Source organism: Homalodisca vitripennis, chromosome 8 (assembly GCF_021130785.1).
Source record: "Homalodisca vitripennis isolate AUS2020 chromosome 8, UT_GWSS_2.1, whole genome shotgun sequence".
NCBI lineage: Eukaryota > Metazoa > Arthropoda > Insecta > Hemiptera > Cicadellidae > Homalodisca > Homalodisca vitripennis.
In genome coordinates this window covers 59,560,643-59,588,214 of record NC_060214.1, presented here as the reverse complement: position 1 = coordinate 59,588,214, position 27,572 = coordinate 59,560,643, and the positions used below count along the sequence as shown (strand labels likewise).

Genomic DNA, 27,572 nt, shown 5'->3' with positions numbered 1-27,572 from the left:
TTGTATGTAAAATAGAGTATCTTTTTTCACTTAGAAGTGGTTGATGAAACAATTCTGTGGTGTAATACTTTCATTTAATTTTACGTTTATTATTTTTTTAAGTATATATTATTTTTGTATAAAGAGTTATTTTTTTCAAGCATAGATTGCGAGTGCTGTGGTGTCGACCAGGAACACAAGAAGATAGTTATGTAGACTGACTGTCAGTGTAAGACACATAGTTAAGTTTTCTTTGCACTAGCCATCGCTACTTGTTCAGATGGCTAGTATTTCCACCATTTTATTTATTGTAAAATTGTACAAAGTCAGGAATAAAGTATTTCTTATTTCTTATTCTTATTTTTTATTGTTTACTTTTTTATTTTTCAGATATATGAAGAGTTTCTGTGTGAACCCTCTGTAGCCTAATGGATTAATTACTGAGATTTTCTAACTATATTACATAAGTAAAAGAGGTTCGTAAAAGATTTCATTGGGTACTCCATTACTCTGCAGGATTTATTGGTTATAACAATTTTATTATGATGGTCAATCCATCTACAATGTCCAGATAAAACGGCCGGTGCATCTCTCAATTAATCTCTTTAAAGGGATAATTTGTGTCCAATCAAATCAATAATATCTCCAAAACTGTTGCTAATTAAAAAATTACACATAAGTAATGTCGTAAATTGTATTTATTACATGACATAAAATAGTTAGTCTTTGCATTACAATTTTTTGAGTTTGCCATTAGTTTTAACAATGGCTGACACTAAAATTATATAATTACAAAATTTTTTATGATCCAGGGTAGTTTTTTTAACTTTTTATATCTTTAGTTTTCACATTATAATAGTTTTCAAATGAAACGGATTGCACACTTATAATAATAAACGTGTATAGTAACCATCAACCTATTGGAATGCAAAACTGAACATTAGAATACATATCTTAGTTAAAAATACAATTTTATTAAATGTAACTAAGATGTGTTAAATGACACCAAACTTTGAATACAGTGTGTTCAGGTATGAATAACGTAATCTCTAACAGTGTGAATAACGTTGAGGGTAATGTTGAAACTTCACGTGTTCACTCATTTACAAACGGTGACTGTTGGTGAAAAAACTCGATGCGCATTTAAATCTGTTGGAATGCTGAAGAGGTATGTTTGCTGAACCGAGCCTTTAGCTGTAAAACACCGCTTTTGAGGAACAAGCGGGTAATAATGTCAGAGCCGCGGAGAGCGATCGTCCTGAAATGTTCTAACGACGCCAATCCAACCCTTTGACATGTTTACCAGTCTACTGAGTGACATTGTTTGTTTCTCGTTTCTATAAAACATTATTTAAATCCAACAACGTTTTAACGTCAACATCTGACAGCCTTACTGCAAAAACACACATTGTTCATCTTTGATTCTGTAAATTTAAAATTTTTTATCCGCGTTTTTTTTTTTTTTTTTTTTTTTTTTTTTTTTTTTTTTTTAAGTACACTCAGTTTACTTCATTTTCTTGTATCACATAAAAAACTTTTGGTTGTATTCCAGAAAATTTCTGTATAATAAATCGTGTTGTATTCTTTAATAGGTGTACGTTTGTAGCTTTTCTAGCCAAAGACCATGGGTTCTGTTCCTGGGTACGCAAATAATTATGTGCACATTTGGTGGGACCATTTTCTCTTGGCGAACAATAACACCTAACACTGAATGCATAAGTGAGACTCACTGTATTTTTAGAGGATGAATGAAATTATAGTAGAAAGCTATTATAGGTGACTGAGATGCAATTTTGTTGTGAACTATGAAATAAAGAGTTCATTCATTTATTTGTATACCATCCATACCATTTGTAACAGTGGGGATGAAGTAAGACTGGAATTGGTGTTTCTCATGAGAGGCCGAGTTTTTTCAACCTTATGCTTTTCGCCCTTATGATCCGCTGGTCTCTGCAAGTATATTTTCATACAGAATAACGGGGAAAGACGTAAACCTTTCGACCATTAGCAATCCCATAGATGTGTGTATACTCAGATATTTATTTCAAAATAAGTATATTTTAAGACGTAAAAGTTGTTTCATTTCATATACTAGTTCATCGCGACACCATTAAAATTTAAATGCAAAGCTGGTTTTAAGAAATTTATGGATATATACCATTACTTCTATGCTTGGGTCTTGATTGTCATAGTAATAGCAGTGGCATGGTTCTTTCTGTGCAACACTAGTTGTCAAAAAAGGATAGGTGATTATTCTTTTATGTCTATTCTTGGGTCATGAGTGGCCTGATAAAACCAACAAAATGATAATTTGTACACAAGAATATTTGTCTACAAAAACAGGGATTATTCTATTGTGTCCGTTCACGGGTGGTAAGCGGCTTAATGATAGCAACATTATGATACTTTGTATGCAAGGCTACATGTCGATAAAGATTAAGTAGTTATTCTATTTTATATCCGTTCATGGATCGTGAGCGGCCTAATGATAGCAACATTATGCTATTTTGTATGCAGGGCTAAATTTCGACAAATATTAAGGAGTTTCTCTATTTTGTCCGTTCATGGAACGTGAGCGGCTTAATGATAGCAACAGTTTGACATTTTGTATGCAAGGCTACATGTCGACAAAGATTAAGGACTCTATGTTGTCCGTTCATGGGTCGTGATCGGCCTAATGATAGCAACAGTTTGATACTTTGTATGCAAACTATCATAACAAACTGCATGTCGACTAAGATTAAGGAGTTACTCTATTTTGTCTATTCATGGGTCTTGAGCGGTCTAATGATCGCAACATTATGATATTTTGTATGCAAGGCTACACGTCCACCGCAGCATTTTTTTTCTGCCCGTTCTTCGCTTGTGGGTGTTCTGATGAGGGCTGCACCATAATATTCTATATGCAATGTTAGTTGACTACATACCTTTAGGCATGATTACAAGCTTTCCACTCTTACATCGTGAGTGTCTTTATGAAGGCAGTAAAATATTATTTTGTATGCAAATATACTTGTTGATGAAGGAATTATTTTGTTCTTATCAAAATAAGAACACTTATTTCGTGATCGGCCAAATAGTAGCAACTATATGATATCTTGTATGCAAGGCTAGTCTTAAAGCCAAATAAGGAAATGTTTTGTTCTGTCAGTTCTTGGGCTGTATTTGGCTTATGGTAAAAAATTATCGTGTATACAAATATATAATATAACTTATAAATAAGAAATGTATTTGTTAATAATTTGTTACTTGTTAATGGTAACTCCATATCAGGAATCACAGTAAATATTATTAATATTTTTCAGTTAAAAGTTTTCTAGAGTATTATTTGATATATTATTATCCTATGATTATTATATTATAATCAATATATGGCAAAACTATATAGTTATACGAATATTAAACTTATATTAGCAATGCCTATGGGTTTAACTATTACGAAATACGGAAGAACAAATGTATTTAATAAGGATACGTGGAAGGGGAGTGAGGAGAGTTAAAATTTTTACTTTTAGATTGTAATGTAATCCAGGCTTTCCCAAATACCATATTATAAAGTATTTTATCCACAGAATTATGTAAGACATGGTCCACTGTACTTAGATGTGATGTAAAATTTTTTATCAGATATCTATTTTTTATTTGTATTAGAATAGATATGTTGAGAAAACCCATTATTTATGGTTTTTATAGTTTCCCCTATACATTTTTTTAACATTTATGAACCTCATTGTTAAGAGTGAAACTATTAATCTCAATGATTCTTTTTTAACTAACGAAATGTACTTTGATATACTAACAATATCCTGTATTAATGAAAAAAGTGTTAAACATTTTTAATTCTGTAATTAAAATAAACTTAAATACTATTGTTATTAGGATAGCGTAAATGTGTATTCCGATTTGGTCTTGAGAGCTAAAGTCAGTAGTAAATCAGTTGTAATACCTAACAATTTATAAAAAAACGGTACATTATGTCAACATTAGAAAGGATAGAGCGTATATATTTAATTTTAATTTCAAGTGTTCTTTATTCCAATATAATTTAAAATGAAGTATAGATAAACACAGTTGTCACTTTACGCAAAAACGTTAACTTTTTTGCTTACAACTGGCATAGCTGCAGTTGACCAAAGGTTTCCGTTATCTGTGTGATATTTGTCTCTGTCCGGCAACTCCACGGATCCGGGTTCGATCTTGTTTGATTCGGCATTTTGGTTATAACCCAAGCCTAAACCTGAGGCAATTTAATAAAAATATCGGTGCTAGAATTTTATTAGGTCCATAAATCGTGGTATGATAGGTAACTTCCCAACGTTCGTTTCTTGGTACGATCACTTAAAGACATAGTTTAAAAAATCTTTTTATTTTTAATTATGTATTCTCCTTTTTTTAAATAAAGAGAACACAACAGCATATGTAGAGGACACAAGGCATATTGCGCGAGAATTGGGTACAACCTAAATGTATACATAGACCGAATAATATACGAGGGAAGATTTGATCAAACAAAAATATTGAAATGAGAAAATGAATATTTTATTAAAATGTTTAAAATTTAACGGATGTGGTTAATTATATGTTGCCAGCATGTTATAAAATCGTGAATGTTTTCTTTTGTAATAGAACCCGAAATGAGACATACGTACAAATAATGATTATTGTAGTACACGACTATCTGCTAATTTGTAAAGATATGGTCAATTTCAAAAGAAAAATCACGGTTAAGTAGATATAACTAAACACCATTTTAACAAAATATACGATACTAATTACAGTGTTTTCTTTGAACATTATTAATTTTGTTTACTATTAAACAATAATAAGGGAATATATATTTAATCCCAATAATTAATTCTATAGAGACTGTACACTTAAGAACGTCTGCTGTGCTGACTGAATGTCACGTGTTTTCACAAGCAGCGACTGAATATTACTTACCAATCGAGTTACTGGAAAGGATTGTAATCTGTGGAATGGCTCACAATTTATTCGGGGCACGTTCAACCTCTTCAATTTACTGCCTTCTTCTAGGTTAAGTGCTTAATGGTTCTTGTCAGGCGAGCCCTTTTTACCCCGAAATGGTCCGATTACATTAGTAACAACGATTGGTCTGTCGTACTATACTTTTCTACTTATGTGAAATTTATTGCAGCATAACTTACTTTGTAAATTCTCGCCAGTGAAAGTTAAAAAAGTTGTCACTTAGTGTCAAATCTTATAAATGTGTAGTCTAAGTGTGTTGGCCAGCCTGGTGCATTACTTACTTTCAACTTGATAGAATTTATAATTTTACAAAAACACTACTTCATTCTTTTACTTTTCAGAAAATGACTCCAAAGTTCCTACAATATTTACATAATATTTTGATTTTTACAAAACCAGGAAGTGATACCATGGTAATACTGAGACAAGTCAAAATTTCATGACAGAAATAGACCTTTGGAATATTTTTATCAGACCTGTTGGTGAGTTTTATACACCATTTCATTCCATTGTGGCAGCTGTAGAATTTTGGTTTTTAATTTTTAAAGCCTTAAAAACAAATCTAGTATTGTTTTCGAATGCTAATAACATTTAATCCACCTTCTCTTATAAATATCTTTTATCTCGAACTGTTTTTGAGATATTTAATACGTTTAAAAATCACAGGAATAATTAGTCGGATTGAAGTTCTTTAATAGATCTAAATACTTTTTCTACTGAAGTAGAAGGCCAATTTAAAGTTTAAAGTCACCTAATTTCAGTCCTAGTCGTACATAAAACATACTATAACCAATGATTTCGATGTACAACATTATAAATATGAGACGAAAGTTTCTTATTACAATTCATTACTTAAAGTGCTAGAGAATTTGTCATTGTTTAACGTGGCAAAGCCATTCTACACAGTTTTGAAATAAATAATGATAGCATGAAAAGAATATAAATTTTACTCTAAGAATTACAAACCTGCAAAATTTGAAAAAATATCTTAGGTAATAACATACCACCAAGAATTGAGCTGAACATTTATTATAAGTTATAAACGATTTTAACAATAATAAACAGCTATTCTTATTTGTTAAAAATATAATAAACATGAAATGAATTCCATGGAAATCTGAAGTCCATATAATTTTGTTGTGAAAGATATAAAATAAAAATTCCATGAACATATACATTAAAGACCTCCTGTATATATAAACAAATATATAAAAACAAATGAATAATTATGCTAAGGAAAGTGTGCTATTTTCGTTAAAGGAATAAGAAGTTAGATGTACCTTCTACTATGTATTTCGAAACCAAAAATTATAAGTTATTAACAAGTTCATATAGAACTATGACATTTTTGCTTTTGATAATATACAATTGTAACGAATTCGTTTTTCTTTTTAATAAAGATTGAATACTAATAGGCATGTCTATTTTAAAAGTAATTTCGTAGACGTAATGGAAAAATCTGTTAATATAAATTAAATGAATAAATTTCGTTAAATATGGTTTTTTAGCTTGTTTTAATTTGTATTAAATTAGAATACTTTTACGCCAGATTAGTGAAAATATTAAGATTTTAATGTAACAGTATAATGGTGAATTTATGTATAATTTAAGTCGCATGCTTTCAGAAAAAAAACTTGGGTTATAAGAAATGGATAAATGCTTGAATAATCCCCAGTGATTTGCCTGATGTATCCTTTTTTATAAAATATTAATTTTACTTAACGCATCATTTGTACATAAGCTAAAAATCCGGGTCCCCTTGCGCCTGCAAAACCACTTAACTGAATAAACTGTGCACTGCCCAGGTGACATACATATGTTATTAATTTTCCGCTGCCAGAGTGTATTTCCTCAACTTAATAGAAAGTTTCTGGATACATTAATAAAACCACTGACGCATATTATTCAGCTGTAAATTAAATCTAAAATATATTTCTAATTTGTTGGCTTTGCAATTTTTATTAAAAACATATACGTTCGTTTTTTTAGACTACAGAAAAAGTTCCTTTTTTTAAGCAACTTAAATCCGATGCTTACTCTAACCACTATAAGTGAACCTAGTAATGAAACAAACAACTTTGTTGCCATTATTAGTAAACTACTGAACAATATTTTAACCTGTAAAACCCATAGTATGGTAAGTTTACTTTAATTGTTTTATTTTAAAATGTATTGTTTGATTCTATAGGTACCTATGTGAATAATGTAATTTATAATTTAATTTTAATTTTTACTTTTATATATGCATTTACTTTATTTATATATATATATATATATATATATATATATATATATATATATATATCAAAGCATTTTTATTCTTATTATTGCATATTATTGAATTTTCATACCACAATGAAGCATATGAAAAATGTGTCTTGATCATCTAAACATTTATGAAATGTTTTTGATAAACATTCAGTGTTTCACCACCAAAAAGTTTTATTCAACTACACCCATACGTAGAATTCAAAACATCCACAAATAAACACGATCCCTACCAATGCAAATTTAATGCCAGTAAAAGATGCGTTAAGTTATATTGATAAAATTTATGTTCCCTTTTTAAGTAACTAACAAATATTTATTTTAAAGGCGGAATAGAGTAGCTGTAATACAATGTAGTGGTTAGAACTATTAGGTTCTGGATGTTTCGCTCTGCAACTGACCCGACTGTTTGCCAATATTTACCCAATTTACAACTGCTTCTGGGCAAAGAGCGAACAAACGAGCGGAGAAACAAGCTAACACGCCTCAGTGAACAATAACTATACAATATACAAACGAGAAGTGGAAACTGCCTTAAGCCTACATCTGTGTAATACTGATACAATTCTTTTGCGTAACTCAGTTTGTAATTCGTAACGAATTAATGGAAAGGTTTTCATCGCGAGTAGTCTATCCCTAGTACAGATTGTGGATTTCTTAGGTAATTTTAAATTTAGGCATTGAAATAAAAATGTTAAATCTCTTTTCTGTATATCTGCAACTAACATAGTGTTTTGTAATTTTAAAGAAATATTTAGGTGATTTTACAAATTAATTGGTTTTTTTGGAAACAAAAACACTATTGGATTCATTCACTATTGGATTGAAAGACAAATGTAACAGTAGTAAACGTGGTTGAATGGCAGGATGGTTAATATTCATGCCACGTGCTGGAGTGTTTCAGATTACCCATTAATAAAGTTTCCACCGTCGCTTTCTTAAATATTCAAGAGGAAATCTTTTTAGATGTTTAAGTTATATATTCTTCCTTTTAAACCATTCTTAGTTTACATATTATTTTGCGCCCCTCATATTATAACAACTGTTTAATATAAAATCATAATTTTCTGTTCAAAAAAATGTAATAAATTTTTATGAATAAAATATAAATATATGGTTTATTAAACCACATACAAAACAGTTACGTATCAAAAAATTCTAAAAATCTTTATTTTTAACTTTTAATCCTCGTGTCACTACGTTAAGTGCTATAAGTTTTCAATAAAAAACCATTTTAATTACTATGAACAAATGGTTATTTTTTTTTGGAAATGGGTTTGTAACGTATAAATGTAATAAATATCCATACGTATTATAACTACATCCTCCAACTTCATTTACTAAATAACATTCTACCAATCAGGCTTTACCATTCATGCAACAAATTGTAAAAATTGTCCACCATGTTGGTGTATTATGTAGGTTTAGAAACACATAATTTTTTGTAATATAGCTCTCAATTAATAAGTAGTATGATATCATTCCAACCTGTATTAAAAGATATACCAGGTTATTATGGTATACTAACTCACTGTCTCTCGTGTGGATCAACACTGTAATCTTCCAGGTGAATTGTGTCTACACAGCGCTAAACACAACTGCGGTTAATCCACTGTAGCCGCTTTATAACTCGAAAAACATGTTCCCTGTAAACATGGGCAGCAAAAAGCTTATAACCGGAATAACAAGTTCTGTTACAGCCGTTAACCACATTTTATGACATGTTATACAATTTGTTATTTACAATATAGCATGTTATTGGGAATTAGTTTTATAAAAACCCAAGGAAATGTTTTTATCGCTATTCACGTTTTTAGTACGCAATTGTGTTTTGCAAAATTGGTGAAACCCGTATATGAACTACAATTAAGCGCCAAAAAACAGTCTCAGTGCCCAGTTAACAATGCTTTTCCGTATGTTAAACAAAATGGAAACCTAAACAGTTTACTTAAATTTTATTACACATTAACTCAACAGACCCATACTGTCAAGTTTATGAATTAACACAACTGTTATTAATGCAGTAAGCAAGCAATATAAATGTTTATCTTTAAATAGTTGAACTACGTTATAGTGTGCAATATTATTTATATTTTTTATGGTGTTGAAACAATTATTGTAGTTAATGATTGTGTTTATTTACTATCACATCATGTAAGTAGCAAAATAAAAAACGTTTGCATTATTTAAGTTATATATATATAACTATTGGAATATAGTTATATATATATATATATATATATATATATATATATATATATATATATATATTAAGGGATTTTCCCTTAAACAGTATATATTCTAGTTGCAGGTATATGAACTCTCTTGGATATACCAATTACAACCTTTACATCACGTGTTTTGTGTTTCAGACATAAGCGTCAGAGGTGCTACAAATAATTTTTGGTAAGTAAATATGGAAATAACCATATTTTATTTCTTTATTTATATAAATTATGCTCAATGCATATGTTGCTTAAGGGATATGGTTTTGTTTTATAACTTGAATTCAAAGCTTATTTCCTGTCTTCCAATATTCATTCAATTCATTCAAACCATTAAACTAATTACTTTTTAAAACAAACTGATAAGAATTTAAGGAAAACTGTAAAAAATATGTTTCGTTAAAAATATAAATAAATATAACTACTTCTAGTTCTAATTTAACGTAACATATAATGCTAACAAGCTTTCTGTTTAAAATACACGGGATTATTTATTATTTTTCAAAATCATTTGATCTAATAAATGATCTTCAATATGTCAAAAGCTGCACCTGTTAAACATTACGACAGATAAATGATCCCCACAGAGGACGGAAGTGCGAGTGGAGACGACAGATTGAACGTTGCTACCCCAGTCACGTGTGGCTCTGTAACCTGAACATGAGTATAACACCAGCTTACATTTACCCTCTTCAGATCCGTTTTGGTACCAATAGTAGAAGAAATATTTTTATATTAAAATATTTTAAAAGGAAAATGTTTATATTGGTAATGTTTTCAAGCTGAGTCTTGGACAGGACTACTATATACGTTTTCTGCTCCAAACCACGTAAAAACATTGGTTTCACTTACGCGGCTAAATTTTACGAGTTAAACGTCCTTTCCTAAATTGTATTATTGGCTATAGGTGACTTTTAAAGTATACCATATCTATTCAAAATTGTTTATACTACATTGTTAAAAATAAAGCACAGTCTCTCAACATCTCTGGTTGTACTGAATGTGTGTTTAATTGTGACTTATGTAAAGTGACGTAGTTGGTGGTTATTCAATTTACTCAGGAACCAACTTCATTACAACATTGACTTTTGAGAGGTAATCGCCATACATAAGTAATTTCTGTGTATCGTTTATTATAGTTTGTTTCGCACTCAGTATGAGAATACATTCTAATCCTCGATATATAGTGCTTTATTTTTATAAAGCACTATACATAACTGTAAAAAATGTCCGACAACTACTCATTATTTTAAATCAAGCAACATAAATATTTTTGTGTGGCTGTTCACAGCCATATTTTGACAAAACATTGCAAATATATGCTGGTACATTTGAAGATATTTTGTAACTTACGATTTATGCGATATATCTATCTCTATTCAATGAAGTAAAATTATTTCAAGTAGAATTTGTATATTGACTGGTACTAGAAATGGATTGTGCGAAAACGGTATGCCAAATTTCTTGATAACTGACAATACTAAATAGTGAAATTATGACTTTAAATAATCAGGAGAATATCCAAGAAGAATAATTTGTAAATAACTATCCTTTACATTAACGCAAAACAAGGTTGCCTCTCATTAATTACAGTACATTAATTTTGGAATACGTATTACATCGTAAGATTCGTACTTGATGTGATGGTTATAATACACTGGCATTTACCGTCAAAACGAGAAGCGATATAATCATGCGCCTTCTCATACGTATATTGTTTTAAGACTTGTAAATATTTACAATGGTTGTTTCACGTACTGTGGCTGTCTCAGTAAATATATCCTTAACACAGTTTTAATAGACTGTATGTAACGATACTATAAACTGTGGTGTCATATATCCTTAATCTATAAAAGGAAATATTGCCTCTTGAACATCTGAAAAATACTCTTCGCAATGGTTCTAGTATTATAGGTGTATATATATATATAAAACATAAATATAAATTACTTTTTGCGATTTAATGTTTATTGAAATTAAATAAGGCTCTTGCTATCTATACAAATCTAATGTAAATAATATATATATATATTATTTATATTATTATTATACGAGTGTGCAGATGAGGGCCTGAAGACGCTTGGGTACACGAGAGAGGTGGGAGGCTATAGGCTTATACACACGTAAAGGTCGGGGAGTTAGAAATCATAGTATGTGCAATGTCCGTGGTTAAGAGCCGAGGTATGAGAGGTAATAGGATAGTGTGAGGTTTCTGTAGCGACCATTAGAAATACAGGTGCAGGTCTTAGCAAGTCCGGGAGACGGGCTATTGCAATCTTATGTGGTACATTGGACTGTAAATTGGTCAAAATTCGGGTAAGAGCGATATGCTCGGCTAGGAGTACTGGAGGCAATCGAAAAGTGTAGGGTCTCGGCAGGGTGAAAGCACACGGTTAAAAGTTCATCATTCATCCGATAAAAGGTAGGCGGTCAGAGTACCGATTTGGGTATAAGTTGGAACCCTGTGAGGGACTGTTCAGGTGTAGGTCTGCAAGAGACGGGGGTATAGATGGGCGGCTAGGTCCTGGAGTGGAGTGTTATAAATAACAGTGTGGGCAATATATGTGGTTAAGAGCCCTAAGTATTGGAGGCAATCGAAATGTTTGGGCAGGGGCCGTTAGAAATGTGGGTGTGGTTTTTCATGCGCTCCGGTACTCGAAAAGATGGGTGACGGAATATGTCGTGCATGGCCCTTAAAGATTAGGCGGTCAAAATCCGGGGTATGGGCGTTACGTCTGGCTCGGAGTATGGGAGGTAGTAGGACAGTGTCGGACTCCGGTAGGAGCCATCAGATACGCGGGTGCGAGTGTTAAGGTACTCAAAAAGGTGAGTGTCAATAGGCGTTGATACGGGACCTGTGGACGGGTGGTTAAGCAGTGCAGAAAGTCAGAGATAAAGAGGTGTGTGACAAACAGGAAGTCTAGGTTGAGATAAGTCGTCGGAAAACAGGAAGTCTGTGGTTAGGAAACACCGAAATGTATCTCCCATAAGAGACAATGCTAAAATATCGCCATAAGAGCCCATGTTAAAATAACTCCATAAGAGCCCATGTTAGCGCTCATTCTGCGGGAGGTCTACTTATATATATGTATATATATATATATATATATATATATATATATACACTTTTACAATATTATAATCACACACACACACACACAAATAATTTCTCTGTAATCTGTTAGTTTTGATAATCCTTTAACTTTTTTTAGATTCTAACATTTAAGTTTTAATATATATATATATATTTGTTTTGTTGTTTCCATTCTTGGATCTGCTAAGTGTAAATTGACAATTTTGACACTTTGGAGATACAAAACATACAAAAATAGTAGACGATCTTTAAAAAATTTTATTTTTTAACATTACGGGTATGCTTTTCGGACATATTTAAAAATATAATTTTTATATCCTGGGTAATAATACTATAAGGAAGTGAACTACTGTTTTTAAAATATCTTTTCTTTAAACTGAGACGCAATTAAACCTTAGCTCACTTTTAATTTACTAAAAGTAATAACTTGCACATTTTATAAAGAGTACAATTTGCAAATATTATAACAATGCTGTAATTAAAATGTTCCGTTATGAATCCTTTTAAACACAGTATTTATTAATTAAGGTTAGTTTTATAAGAGAGCTGAGAATTTATCAGACTTATTATTGTGCCAGCCTTGTTGTCTCACATTTCTCAAAGACAAAATGCAGTTTAATATAGAATTAAATGGATTAGAATGGTATTTATATATTGATATTTTATATATATATATATATATATATATATATATATATATATATATATATATATACAGGGTGTATATTATGTCTGGAAACACCCAAATATATCCTTTAATAATTTAAATATAAATTTTGAAACCTCTTACAATCGTGATAGAGGTTAATAAATAAAACAAAAATTTCATTTTAAGCTGGTTCTATTAGCACACATTTGCCAGTTTTTTATTACAGTACAATTATGGAAATACTTATGTTATTGATTTCTTATTACAAATAAAAAATAATGTATGCTGTTAGAAAAGTCTTACAACAAACGTTTTACCTGCATTTGGTGTCAAAGCAATTGTTCGAACTGTGTTCCTTCTACGGTTTGACAATGAGCCAATCTTGTGTAAAATGATTCGACAGAGTTGCCTAACATTTCTTCAGTTATCAAAGCAATCTCCTCTATAATCCTGTTTCTTAGGTCTTCCAAATTATGAGGCTTTCTTCTATAAACATTGGATTTTTAAATGACCCCATAGGAAATAATCGATTGGTGACAAATCCGGAGATCTTGGAGGCCATTCGATTTCTCCTCTTCGGCCAATCCATTTATGAGGAAACCTTAAATCCAAATACTCTCTTACCTGTCTCCCATAATGGGGTGGAGCACCATCCTGCTGAAACCATACATTATCAAAGTATTCTCCTGATGCAATTTGAATAGCTGGGATTATTTCATTTTGGAGCATATTGTAGTAAAAGTTCGGCATTTAAATTTCCATTGATGAAAAAAGGGTCCAACAATTTTGTTACCTAAAATTCCACACCATACGTTCATTTTTTGTGGTTGCTGTGAATGGGACTCAGTAATCCAATGTGGGTTTTCACTAGCCCAGTAACGGCAATTGTGCCTGTTAACATTGCCATTTAGGAAAAAAGTTGCCTCATCAGAAAATAGTATGTTGGTCAGAAAATCTCTCTTGTCATCACATTTGCGCATCACAGTTCACAAAACTCAACTCTTCTGTCGTAATCATCCTCACTTAACTGTTGGACTAAATGAACTTTAAATGGTTTGTATTTATTAATTTTCAAAATCTTACTCACAGACATAGGGTGCATATCATGTTGCTGTGCAGCTTTTCTGAGCGATGTATGTGGGTCTTCAATAAATGTTTGCAAAACATCTAGTGCATGTTCTTCATCTGTTGCAGATTGTATCCTACCCGACTTTGGCCGATTACGTACACTGCCTGTCATTTTCAAAACGCTCAATAGTTTTTGATATTGTTGAAACACTTATGGGATTCCTTTCTGGGAAAGTGTCATTAAACAAATTACAAACTTCCCGATAAGATCTTTGACGATCGCCATATCCTCGCATCATCAACAGAGTAATTCGTTCTCTTTCAGACAATTCCATTAAAATGCCAAATAAAAACTGAACTACTGTAATTAGATAACTTGTTGACAGCAATGCTTCGGAGACACTGATTAACTCGACAGGAATGATATGACCTTTGTCCATTTGTAATTCCAAGCTTAGACCTGTCTAGTGAAAGCTCCATGCTCAACAAACTGAAACCTGTAGACCAGATGATTAATAACACAATAATGTTTCTCATAGGCTAGTGACCTTTGTCTCTTTAAACCTTCCTGCTGACTGGAAAACACCAAGTTACAGATTCATAAGTAATCAGAGAAAGTGACTCATAAGTTTTATTCATTGTAATAAAAACTGGTAAATTTGTACTAATGAAAACCAGCTTAAAAATAAATTTTTTATTTTATTTTTAATTGAACATTTAAAAAATGCTAAAAAATTAGTGTAACACATTTTGTGGCAAGAACCATGTTAAAATTACATTGTTGAACATTCAGTAAATTTTCAATACTAAAAATGCTCTATTTTCTGATAGAATAATTCCTTTGAGATGCGGTTTGTGGCATTCAATTCAGTACGCTATTACCTTTAAAATTATGTATCACAAGGTATAGGCTTCCATTAAGAATATTCACGATACCCTCGGCAGGACGTCCCCCCGTTGGTGTGACATAACAAAACATTGTTCCAAAAAGTAGATGCCCAATCTCTATCACGATTGTAAGAGGTTTCAAATTTATATTTAAATTATTAAAGGATATATTTGGGTGTTTCCAGACAAATATACACCCTGTATATATATTAGCTATAAAATTGGCTAAATGTCACATCTAAAAACGTCTGTGATTGTATTAAATAGGGTAATAAGAACACCAGGGGCTGGAAACTTTCATTACTCTCAACCACACGATATCTTGACAACTAACTGACATTTAACAGACATGATATTTTGTATGAAGCATTTTCTACGAGAAAAACATCTACGAATATTCCCATGATAGTGAATGTTACTCTATCTAGGTTTGCCTAAGTCTATCGTACATTGATCTTACTATTGCAACGTATAGTATGGCATACACTTGCCTTGAGATTTTTGAGGTTACCGCTAGTTGTTTATTCTGTATTTGTTTGTTTTCATGATAGTAACCCATAACACAATAAACAAATTTCGCAATAACTCTGCAAACTTTTGTTAAAAATATGCACCGTCGTGTAAAATTGTAATTTCACTGTTCTTTCTCGATGTATCAGGCTGAGGAAAAGATTTAAATGCAATATTTTCAGCGCATCCAGTCATAGGCCTTAATAACAATCAGACACGGTTTTATTCGTGACTTCAAGGATTCTTTAATTCAAGATCGATTGATTGTACTCATGAAGAATTAAGCAGCAGCTAATTTTAGTTTCCTTGGATTTCTTCAATTGTGGTCTCTGCTCATTTTTTACCCTTCCATCGTCTTGCGTGATGGCCAGAGAGCTTAGTTATATTTTATTGCTAAACGAAGAGTTCCTCTATATGCTGATGTATATTACTGTATATATTTATGAAGTTACCCATGTAATATTTGCTATTTTATACATGTATTTGATCTAATCTATTAAATAATAGAATTCGAAAGTATTAGGGATTGGTACTTAAGTTGTAAACGTTTTAATTAAAGCTATGTTGATCAATAATTGATCAACAATGTTATTAACTATTAATAACATTGTTGTTATTTTTTACTATTTTAATTATTTAATGTTACGCAAACGGACGCATTTAAAACTATTTTTACTCTCACCTAGTCCACCTTGTCATTTGTACGAACCTAACTGTAGGTGACAAGCTGAATGATACTATTATATTTTTACTACCTGAATTGATTTTTATCCTTCACCAACAGTATTTTTATATCAGGATCTTAGAAGCAATGTACATAAATAACTAGGTATGTGCACAATGCATGTAAATGTTAAAATTAAAATGTAAGGTTTATCCAAAAATGATTATGTTATATTGTAATAAGTTACCAGAATAGGTTTGCCTGCTGGCAACTGTAGTTGCCAGCGGAATTAACGGAACGACTCTATGGGCGACATCATAACTCCCTCAGTCTGACTTCCTTTGTAGTTCCTAGTTCCGTTCTCACTCCGGTGGAATGTTACGTATACAGTTGACTGTTTAAACCACAGATAGGCTCGTCTACTGCTGTTTGAAAACATAGACTAGAGTGAATTAACGGTTTAAATTTAAGAACGACATTATGACTCCCTCAGTTTGCTTTCCTTTCTGTTCTGTCATTTCTAGTTCTGTTCTTGTTCTGGTTAAATGTTACGTTTACTTTTGACAAGTTTTTAATGACGCATTGTCTGAAAGATGTATCGTGTGTCATGTATTCGTATGATATTTCTCTTATTGGCATAAGAATTGGGAAATATAAAGTGCTTTAACTTGGTTTACCACCATAAAAAAGATGTTTCTGAAACAATAAATGTTATTTATTTAGAAATATAATAAATATTAACGATTTTTCTCCCCACTATGTCTTATATGCCTGGACTATTCCGTGATATATATATATATATATATATATATATATATATATATATATATATATATATATATATATATACATGTTAATGATTATAACGTTTTCAAGATAATAGAATGTAATTCGTGTGTTACCTATCGAAAGTGTCAATTATCTGTACACTTGTAATAAAATTATAGATTCGTTAATACATTTTTGCATGATTTAAATATTAAAACGAATTCAATCAATATATATATATATATATATTATATTTACACTTAAACATGTAATTATGTACCTTTTCATTTACTGTTTTATTGAAATATAATCATAACATAAAATGTATCTGTTATACAGATTGTTAAAAAACCAGATTAAAATGTTTGTGGATTTGACAACTTAAATAATGTTAACTAATAAGAACGGACCAGATTCTTCTTAAATCGTGTCTATATTGTCTGCCTGTCTGTATGTCTGAGAAAAATCTTGAGTACATAGCCTTTAAGATCCTACTGTGTACGTATGTGTATTTTAGTCCACGGAACCACTTTATTTTTTTGGGATAAAGAAGTCAAAAAGTAGTAAAGTTCTATAAAATTCCAATGAACAGGAAAACCTTAAATCAGTTCGTTAAAGATTTAAATACGTTTTTGTCGGTTTTAATACTCCGTTCCATCGGTTTATAACTAGTTAGTTTAATATTTTTTCTGAGAAGAATATTTCGTTATATATACTAACAGTTATGTCTATTTTTAACGAGCTTTGAATTATTGGTTCTGATCCGTGCAGTTGGTAATATAAACGTTTATACATCAAGATAAATTATTTATTCAGAAGTTTATTAATCTCATACAGATAATAAATGAGAAACAGAATTTATAATTCAAGAGTCACCCTATGTGTGGTGCCATGAAGTTAAAACTGCTCCTATATTATTTATTCAGAAAATAAAAACTTTCTTCAACTCCAACCTCAAACGAAGCGTGTGGGATAAATGCAGTGAACTTGTGGTGTAGCAGCAGAGTTCCAAGATAATAAATGACGATAATACTTTTCTGGATTGTAATAACTTTCAAAAACTATATTTGCGAATTAAAATATTTTATAGATAAATTATTTATATATTTAACAAAACCATTAAAAATAACATAAAACATAATTTATAAAAATATATAAATTTAAAATGAAAATGGAAATGAATTTTAAATTAAAGAAATTTTAGTATTTCTTAAGAAAATATTTGTACGTCTTAATAAATCATTTGCATGTATTCATATGATAGAATATATGTTTATAGCTATTTACATCACTGAAACTCAAAAAAGTAATTACTGAGATTCGTGCAGACTTTCCATTAGGATAAGAAATAACTGAATAATATACTTATCTCCCTGAGTACTGCAATTTTTATCTTTAATCTTCTAGAAATTCAAACCAGAATATTATATTGATCTTTAGTGCTAGTTTATTGCTTCAGAGTACATTTTATACAGGTATTTATAGAAAAAAGGTCATATTGAAATGAGCTTCTTGCCCATCCTATATAATAAATAGTTTAATGAGGCGTATATTACGTTATATGTAAAATGTAAATGTTTCTTTACATTCTATTTTCAACTATCAGATCTGCTCTGTATATTACATATAAAGAATTACATTTGTGAAATTTTTAATTGTAGTTTTAAAATTAATTAGAACTTTATGCTAGCATTCTGCTTATTCAATTATAGTATTAGTATTTCTATAATAATTAGCTTCCATTTGATAACAAAACAAAACAACATAAATCCTAACCACGTAAATACAATAAGCGATTAGATCAAATTGAATTCAAATCAATAGTAAATCATGTACTACCCTTAAAATCAAAGAGCTAAGATCCAATTTGCACGGTATAAGGACATAACAATTTTCTTTCTAGTGTTAAATCTGCATCAGCCATCCATTACTGGATTCCAGGTAACATGTAAAACATAGACAGCCATAGTCTGAAATATTAAATTATTATTTTAGAAGGTTTTCTGCAATATTTCCTCAAATAACTGAAGTCTTTGTTCTGGATCGTTGTTAGTTAATTTCTGATTCAATGTTCCCATATATGGGTGGAACTTGTGACGTTTTACCTCTGTATGTACAGTATTTTATTCCATTTCGACATTAATAGCAGTGGAAAAAAGTGGTTTATGAGGCACACTATTAACTTAAGTTTAATTTGTTCCATTGTTGGTATTTTACTATCTTGTAATCTACTGTTGGAAAGTATTTCATATCCACGGATCCCGATCGAATCGTGAATTTGTTTCGGCAATTTTGCATATAACCCAAGCCTAACTTGAGCCATTGGGACAGATTTATGCTAGAGTTTCATTAAATCCATTAAACTTGGTATAGTAAGTAAATTCCCATCCTTTACAATATTTTTAAGGCATAGTTAAAATTTTCTTCATTTATAAAAAAGATATTTTTATTTTCAAGAATGTGTATAGGTAACATGAAGCACACGTGAAAGCACTTCCCAGGAAGTCTGTAAGATTAAAAATAACATAAATATCATCATGTACGAGGGAAGTTTTTGACGTGACAACGTCTTAAATTAGGTTGCGGCTCGGAGTGACTCATGAAAAAGTGTAACGCCCGGTAACGTTACGATGCCCGTCCAGTGGGTCCGCCGCACGGGATCTGCACGGGATAAAGCAGATAACTGTGGGTCCGCCGCACGGGATAAAGCAGATAACTATGTTTATTCGTGAAAATGTGGAGTGCTTAGATTCGTCATTTACAACAACTACAACAATAAAGGTAAATAATTGTACACTGATATTTCATTATCGTAAACTATGATTGATTGATTAATTGTTAGATTGACACAAAAGTTGAGAAACTGAGTTTATAGGTTATGTCATACTATTGACAAATGTTGATAGTGTTAAGTAAATTATTAGTTTAAATCACTCTGCAATCAATCGTAATTCAGTCGATTAAGAAGAAACAGCGCGTATTGCTAGTCAAACATTTAAAATAACAAATTATAACCTCTAACCTGTCATAACAGGGCGACCAAACAAACGAACTAAACCGACCAATCACCACGCGCGGAGTTAGAATTTAACTGTGTTTAGCAAGAATTTCAAATTCCAATTTTAGTAAATGTTTTATTCAACTTTACCATTTACAATAACAAATTTTAATTAATTTCAAATTATGTACAATTTTTTAGTAAACAAAATATATTTCTATAGTTAAAATCTGTGCAATTCTTATTTTCATTCAATTCCTTGTTCCTATTGTGCAATTTAATAATATTCATATCAATAAATATTCTACCGAGAAAAAGACGTTGTCACGTAAAATCTTCGCCCGTAAAACCGACTTTACAGGCAACCATAATGTTTCTATCAAGCAAATATGTTGATAAGAGGATAATAATCTATTTACAATCACATAAATTGTAATAGCTGTTTTAAATGTTTAATTCCACAATATTAATGGTTAATTGTATGTTTTTAATCACAGTTATATCAATTAAGATCTATTAGTAGAAGAAAATGGTTGAATCCACCTATATATAATATAATATATAATGGATATATATAATATATATATATATTATATATATATATATATATATATATATATAAAATTTATTATTATTTATATATATTTAAATTTGCAGTAGTAAATTGTTTTACATGAAATGAATGAGGACTTTATACCCAAAAAGTAAAGAAAACCCAGATTATAATACCCAGTACATTTAATTTAATGCAGTAATATAGTTTACTTTAATCCCAATAATTTATTCTGTAAATACTGTAGACTTAAAAACATCTGCTGTGTTGACCGAGTGTCAGGTGTTTTCGCAAGCGGCGACTGAATATCACTTACCAATCGAGTTACTGGAAAGGATTGTAATCTGAGGAATGGCTCACAATTTATTCCGGGCACGTCTAAACTCTTCAATTTACTGCCCTCTACTGGGTTAAGTGCTTAATGGTTCTTATCATGCAAGCCCTTTTCACCACAAATATTTTTCGTTAACATTAGAAACAGCGATTTTTCGGTGAAAATAAAGTTTTTTTTTTAATTTTTGTGCAATGTATTAAATTATAACTCATAAGTAAATAATCATATCTTGTGTTCCAGTTTAAACAAATTATCAGGGCGTTTAAGCTTACTTTTATGAAGGTGTCATACACTACAGCAGTATATTGCAATCGCCTTTACGGTAGGACTTATAAAAAATTCTGCATATTACAGTAAGAATGATTATCGGTCTCAAAATAATCCCCGTTCAAAATTTGTTAGGTACACATTCTATGTAAAACATTTTGGGGAAACGATTTATACTTCAATAAAAACTTAAACAAGCTACAGCCTGCTGCAAAACCTCATTAATGCCTTGGCTATGTTCGTTTGCGAGCTTTAGTAAGCAAGTGTACTTTTAATAGGTGCTCTTTGAAACCTAAAAATATAATTTATGAAACTATGAGTTTTTTTCGTAAATAAAAAAACTTCTCGTAAATAAAAACTAAAATTTGTCTCGAATGCTGAAAAATGAATTAAACACTTTTTACTTGTATAAACAATGAACTGGTAATGCTGATAGAAGTTAAAACTTATTTGAGAAATAGAAAGTTTTAATATTTTGGCCTAGTTCGTTGTTAAGCTTTGTACGTTATTTCATTAAAGTTTTTGCAGGCATGAAAAATGTTTTAATTCACAAGGCTAGAGAGTAATTTAAAACTGTTCTGGATTGCTCATAAAATGCCCTAAGCTTTTTATATATAAAAGTGTGTTTTTTTTAGACATTTAGTACATGTAAATCGAATAAGAACGACAAATATTAAACTTTTTACAATAATTTACCTACTTCTTTCTACTGAGCCACAACTCCTATTAAATATTCAACAGTTTCTTTTAAAATGCGTAAATTTTCTGAGAACGATATTATAGTGGACTTATTGTAGTTGTAGTCCTATTCGAAAACTGATTAACATATGTTTGTAGTATTGTTTTATAATCATGAGTGTATGACACAATTTAATCACAATTTACTATTATTCAAAAGACGATTTTTTTATTGTTACAACATCCATATCCGTTTGTTCAAAGGTTTGAATTAAATATTTATTGCATTAATGATAATACAAATTGTACTGTATTAAAAAAAAATTTAAAATCTCTATAATATGACAAGTATCTTATCATAATTAAAAAAAAATCAACGAGCATTAAGTAACTCAATTTGTAGAATTTATCAATTTTAACAGCAATAAAGCGGTTTTTTGAAGAAATATGGAACTTAATTGGGTACAATGATATGCTTAAAAGCAACCCTGTTGTATTCATATATTTTTGTAAGGCTTAACCTTTCCAAAATTACAGTCCAAGCAGATTTTTAATATATGCATTAAATATCTGATCATACATAGTTATATATACAAATAATTAATAAGTTTTTTATTTTAATGCGTAGGAGATGCGTGCTCTTTCATAAAATAAATAATAAGCGAGATCTGGAAACCTTTTTACGATATATTAAATATTCAGTATTAATACGTTATTTGAACCCTTAGGCAAAATGATTAAATATTGATTTGTAACGGTTTCGCGTTTCATTAACATTTTGTAAATGTTTTAAATAAAAACTGAAAATGTAATCCGAATATTTATATATAACAATTAATTTATCCAAGTAACTAAGATTATCTCCATCACTGGTGGAATAGGAAGCTTTCTCAACTAACGTATGAGTTAAGATATACACAATTTTAATAGTTTAGGTACGTTATACAAAGTATCCTTAACTGCATTAACACAATTTAAAATTTTCATTTACGAGGTTTCTGAAGCTGTAGGGATTCGTCAGCCTTATAATAAATTATGTTTTGTAAACATCATGATATACGTAAATACACGTAAAATAACGTGCATGCGTATCTGTATTGAAAATTTTATTAATTATATTTTTATGAATAAATTACCTAATACATAGTTTTTCAAGCTTTTTTGACTTAGAGAAAGTAAAATAATATTTGTTCTGCAGAAAGATTTATAAATTTGTACGGTATCTACATGGCTATAAAGCAAAGACGTGGGCTATAGGAAATGAATAAATACTTGGATATTCCCTAGTGATGTACCTCATGGTGTCTTCGATTAATAAAATATTAATATTACTTAGAGTGCATCATTTGTATACAAATACATGCAAGGTGGGAACCTGGGTCCCCTTGCGCTCGCTAAACCGTGTAACTGAATAGACTGTGCACTACCCAGGTGCCATACATATTTTAAAGATTTTCACCTGGAAGAAAATATTTCCTTTGAATAATAGCGCATTTATAGACACAATCATTGATACATAATATTGCATATTATTTTGCTGTCATCTACCTATTAACTATGTTCTGAGCGACGTGTTTGCGAGTTAAGTTTAATATCTATAAAACGATTCTGCTCAACACAGACAAAAGTCAAGGTAGTAAAGCTACTCGATTTCGAAGCAACGTAAATCCTATTCATTCTCTCACATGAAAATCTAACTAACTAATCCAACGAGGGAACTTTATCACATTTAAAGGTTTTTTTCTTGAATCATTTAATACCAATAATTTCCAAAGTAAAATATGTTGTTATTTCCTTTACTATACAATTTATAAGGTACTTTGGGATTATACCGACCACACCCAGACATGAATCGTTATTTGACATTTTGCTTCTACTGATTACTAGATTAGCGTATAACAATATTTCGTCAATATAAAACAGGAATTGTCTTATCGCAAACCCCTCCCCATTCTCAGACAGAGGTCAAAGTCGAGCGGTCTAGTAGATAACGTGATTGCAGAGTCTCGCCGCCCGTTCAGCTGGTGCGTCGCTTTGTTGAACTTCCGTGTTTTACCCCTACATTTCTCCAAACACACAAATTCAACAAAAACAAACATTAACAAACAAAAACTAAACTCTTTATTGAAAAAATCACTCAAAACTTGTTTTAATTCTTGATCACACTCCGCCACCCTAAATGCGAGTGCCTCCGGCCACGAAAGAATGTCAACGAAAGAAAAACATCCCTCGAGATAGTACCTATCAGTAAAATATCAAATTCTAGAGGGGCTGATCAGAAATATAAATTGAATTGTAATGGAAAGGCAATTATGTACCGTGCAAAAAAACTTAAATAATCATGTGATGCCTCGCGGCCTGCCGTGATCGGGGTTCTCGAGAAAGATAAGATAAAAACGAAAAAAATACCGATCACAATACCTGGAAATGCTTGTAAGTTTGTAATTTTGTAATTAAAGAGTTGTTTTTTTCGTTCTGTCATGTTTGTTTCTATAAATTTATATTTTTCTATTCTTCATACTGGTGTGGTCGGTATAATCCCGAAGTACCATTTATTCCTTGTTATTAACGATTCCTTTAAGAGAAACCTAATTTAAAACTTAATTTTTACCTTTCATATTAAATATATAGGAAGTTTTCATTGTATGTTATTTCAGCTTCATACATTTTGAGTTATGCTTAAAATTTTAGGTCATCTTAAAATCAATACAAAATTTTTTATTTTTCAGACACGAAAGCCTGTTTTGTCACAAAAAAACGTTGACTAGAAACACCAACATGTAAAACAAGAAAATATATCAAAATCCATATGATCCCTTCAAACAAACAATGAAAGATATGTGCAATAGTATGTCTAAGATGTCTATAGTATATACAATTTATTTTTATATTTCTTTCGTAACTAAAAACGTCATTGATATAATAGTAATTTTTTTGAATAACAATGTAATGTTTGTTTTATATTTTGCATACGAAATAAAATAGTAAAGATGGACCAATACGTGGAGACGTATCTAAATTGATAAATTCTAATAAAAATAACCTAATCACATATAACTTTTGTATTTCTGTCTTTTGATTTATAAGTAACTAACTACATTAAATATCTAATTTTTCTTTATATTTATTATAACGTAACATTTTAAATAACAGTTAAATTTATTATTTATTAAGTTAAAATACATTATAGAAGAGCTATAATATAAGACTGTGTTTATAATTACTATGTTATAGATGTATTGCTTTGAAACCTACGAGACTGTTTGCTAATATGACCAAAAAAACAGCTTTTGGGCAAAGAGCGAAAAAACGAGCGGAGATACAAATTAACACGCTCCAGTGAAGGAAAACGATAGAACAAACAAACGAGAAGTGGAAACTGCCTTAAGCTTACATCTGTGTAATACTGATACAGTTCCTTTGCGTAACTCGGTTTCAGTTCCTAACGAATGAATGATGAACTTTTCATCGCGAGTAAACTAAATCTAGCGAAAAATTATGATTGTTTAAGAAATATAAAATTTTGAAATACAATTAACAATGAAAGATAACTATTCTGTGTATCTGTAACTAAACTAGTTATCTGTATTTTTTAATATATATTTCTAATATTTTACTACTTAATTGGTGATTTAGGAAAGAAAAACATGGTTTAATAATGCACTAATATACTAGTTTAAATTCAATATTCGATTGAATGTAAAATTTTACGTCAGTAATCGTAGATGAGTGGGATCATCTTTAATATTCTTTTTAGGGCTTCCTTGTCATGGGGGACATATAACGTAATATCCCCCTTGTTTAGGCTTTTAAAATCCCTTAACAATAAGGAAGCTTTATTGTTTAATCCCAAACAATCACCATCCGCTGTAAATTAAACCTATCAGTGAACCCTTCTTACCCCCTTATCTCGAAATTTCCGAATATTGATCTGAAACAACTGGACACGCAGATAGGTTCAACCAGAAGTGAACCTTCTTGGGAAAACTGTACCAAATACAACGCTGTAACATCATGTTTTGTGTTCCAGACAAAAAATTCCGAGTAGCAAGAAATAAGCATTGGTAATTACAAATTTCCATATTATGTATTTGTGATGTTTAATTAGATAATTTAGGCTCAGTGCAAATGTTGCGTAAAGCATACCGTTCTGTTTTCAGACTTGAAGTAATACTAAATATACAGTCTGTCAAGATTGATTTAAACGATTTTAACATATTGCAGCATCTCAATTTAAAAACAAAGTGATAATCATTTATATGAAAAAATATTTTAAATATATATGTTTTATTAAAAATATTAATAGTTGTAAAGAAAGCTATGTTTATTATAAGTTCGAAATATAATACTAAATAAACGTTCACGGTCTAAAATACGTAGCAAAATTTTTCCAAACAATACGTAAATGTAGTGTAATCTTTAAGATGTCACCTGTTAAACATTACGACAGTGAAAGGATCCCTACAGAGGACGGAAATGCGAGTGGAGACGACAGATTGAACGTTGCTACCCCAGTCACGTGTGACTCTGTGACCTGAACATGAGTACAACTACCAGCTTACATTTACCCTCTTGTGATATCGTTAAGATACAAATAGTGCAGGAGGACAAATATACATTTTTATTTATAAAAAGTCAAAACAACACTGGAAAGGATTATCTGGATTCTTATGATTACTCTTTCCGTGTATATATTAGGTCCTTTATATACGTTTTTTCCACGCCACATTGCAACATTGCTTAATATTTGTGTGTAAAGCTTAATATTGAAGATGGGTGATTTTAAACCCATGGGTGCCACGTTTCTCAACATCACCATCGTCACACTTTACAAACATAGAACACAGTTTCTCAACTTGTCTGGTTGTATGGTTAAATTTGGCACTTATGGGCTTTGATGTGATTTGTGTATATTGCATAAATTCTGGAACCACCTAATTTAAAACAAATTAACTTTTGAGTGTTAAGCGACTATCATAATTATCTTTTGTGTATGCCTCATCATGGTTTTCAAGGCCTCAATACGAAAATATGTTATCTTTGAAATGTAGTGTTTTATTTACGTAGCACATCATAAATGTACGAAAACCAGTTATTCTTTCCATTCATTCATCACCAATACTTTAGCCTAACTGTTCTCAGCCAACATTAGTAATCATATGTTAAACAAAAATAACAATATCCGCTCATGCAGTGAGTTTAGGAGAGCGGAAAGGTAATTTAACTGTCGAATCAACGACCAGTATGCCTAAAACGTGATAAATGCATCAATATTGTTTCTATAGCACTAGATACCAGAATGTTTATAATTTGACTCTATATACGGTTTTTTGTGTGTAAAACTATTCAACTTAGGTATAATTATTATTACAGTTATTACATGAGTTGCTATATAACGAATAATGAGGTGTGTATTATATAAATTGTAATATTCTACATCACGATGTAACTTTTACTAGGCTCTAAAGGAAAGTCACTAATGGGAGAAATTTCAGTAGCTAGAAAGTCCTTTGATTCTAAGGATAGTTACTGTAGGAGGCAGAACGAATAAAATGTAGCCTCGATATCCTATAACTTTAAATACGTTTTAAAATCTCCTTTATTACACTACCAAAACTAAAATTATTGTTAAGAGAGTTTGTG

General features: G+C 30.5%; 1 protein-coding gene across 2 annotated transcripts in view; it reads left to right on the top strand.

The window, feature by feature from the left end:
* Window positions 1–27,572, top strand: part of LOC124367625 (somatostatin receptor type 2-like) — a 186,597-nt gene that overhangs the window by 92,156 nt on the left and 66,869 nt on the right. For both annotated transcript variants that reach the window (XM_046824598.1, XM_046824597.1), the window contains one exon: window positions 9,606–9,639. The gene's annotated coding sequence lies outside the window, so the exon portion shown is untranslated. The remainder of the gene's footprint in view (window positions 1–9,605; window positions 9,640–27,572) is intronic.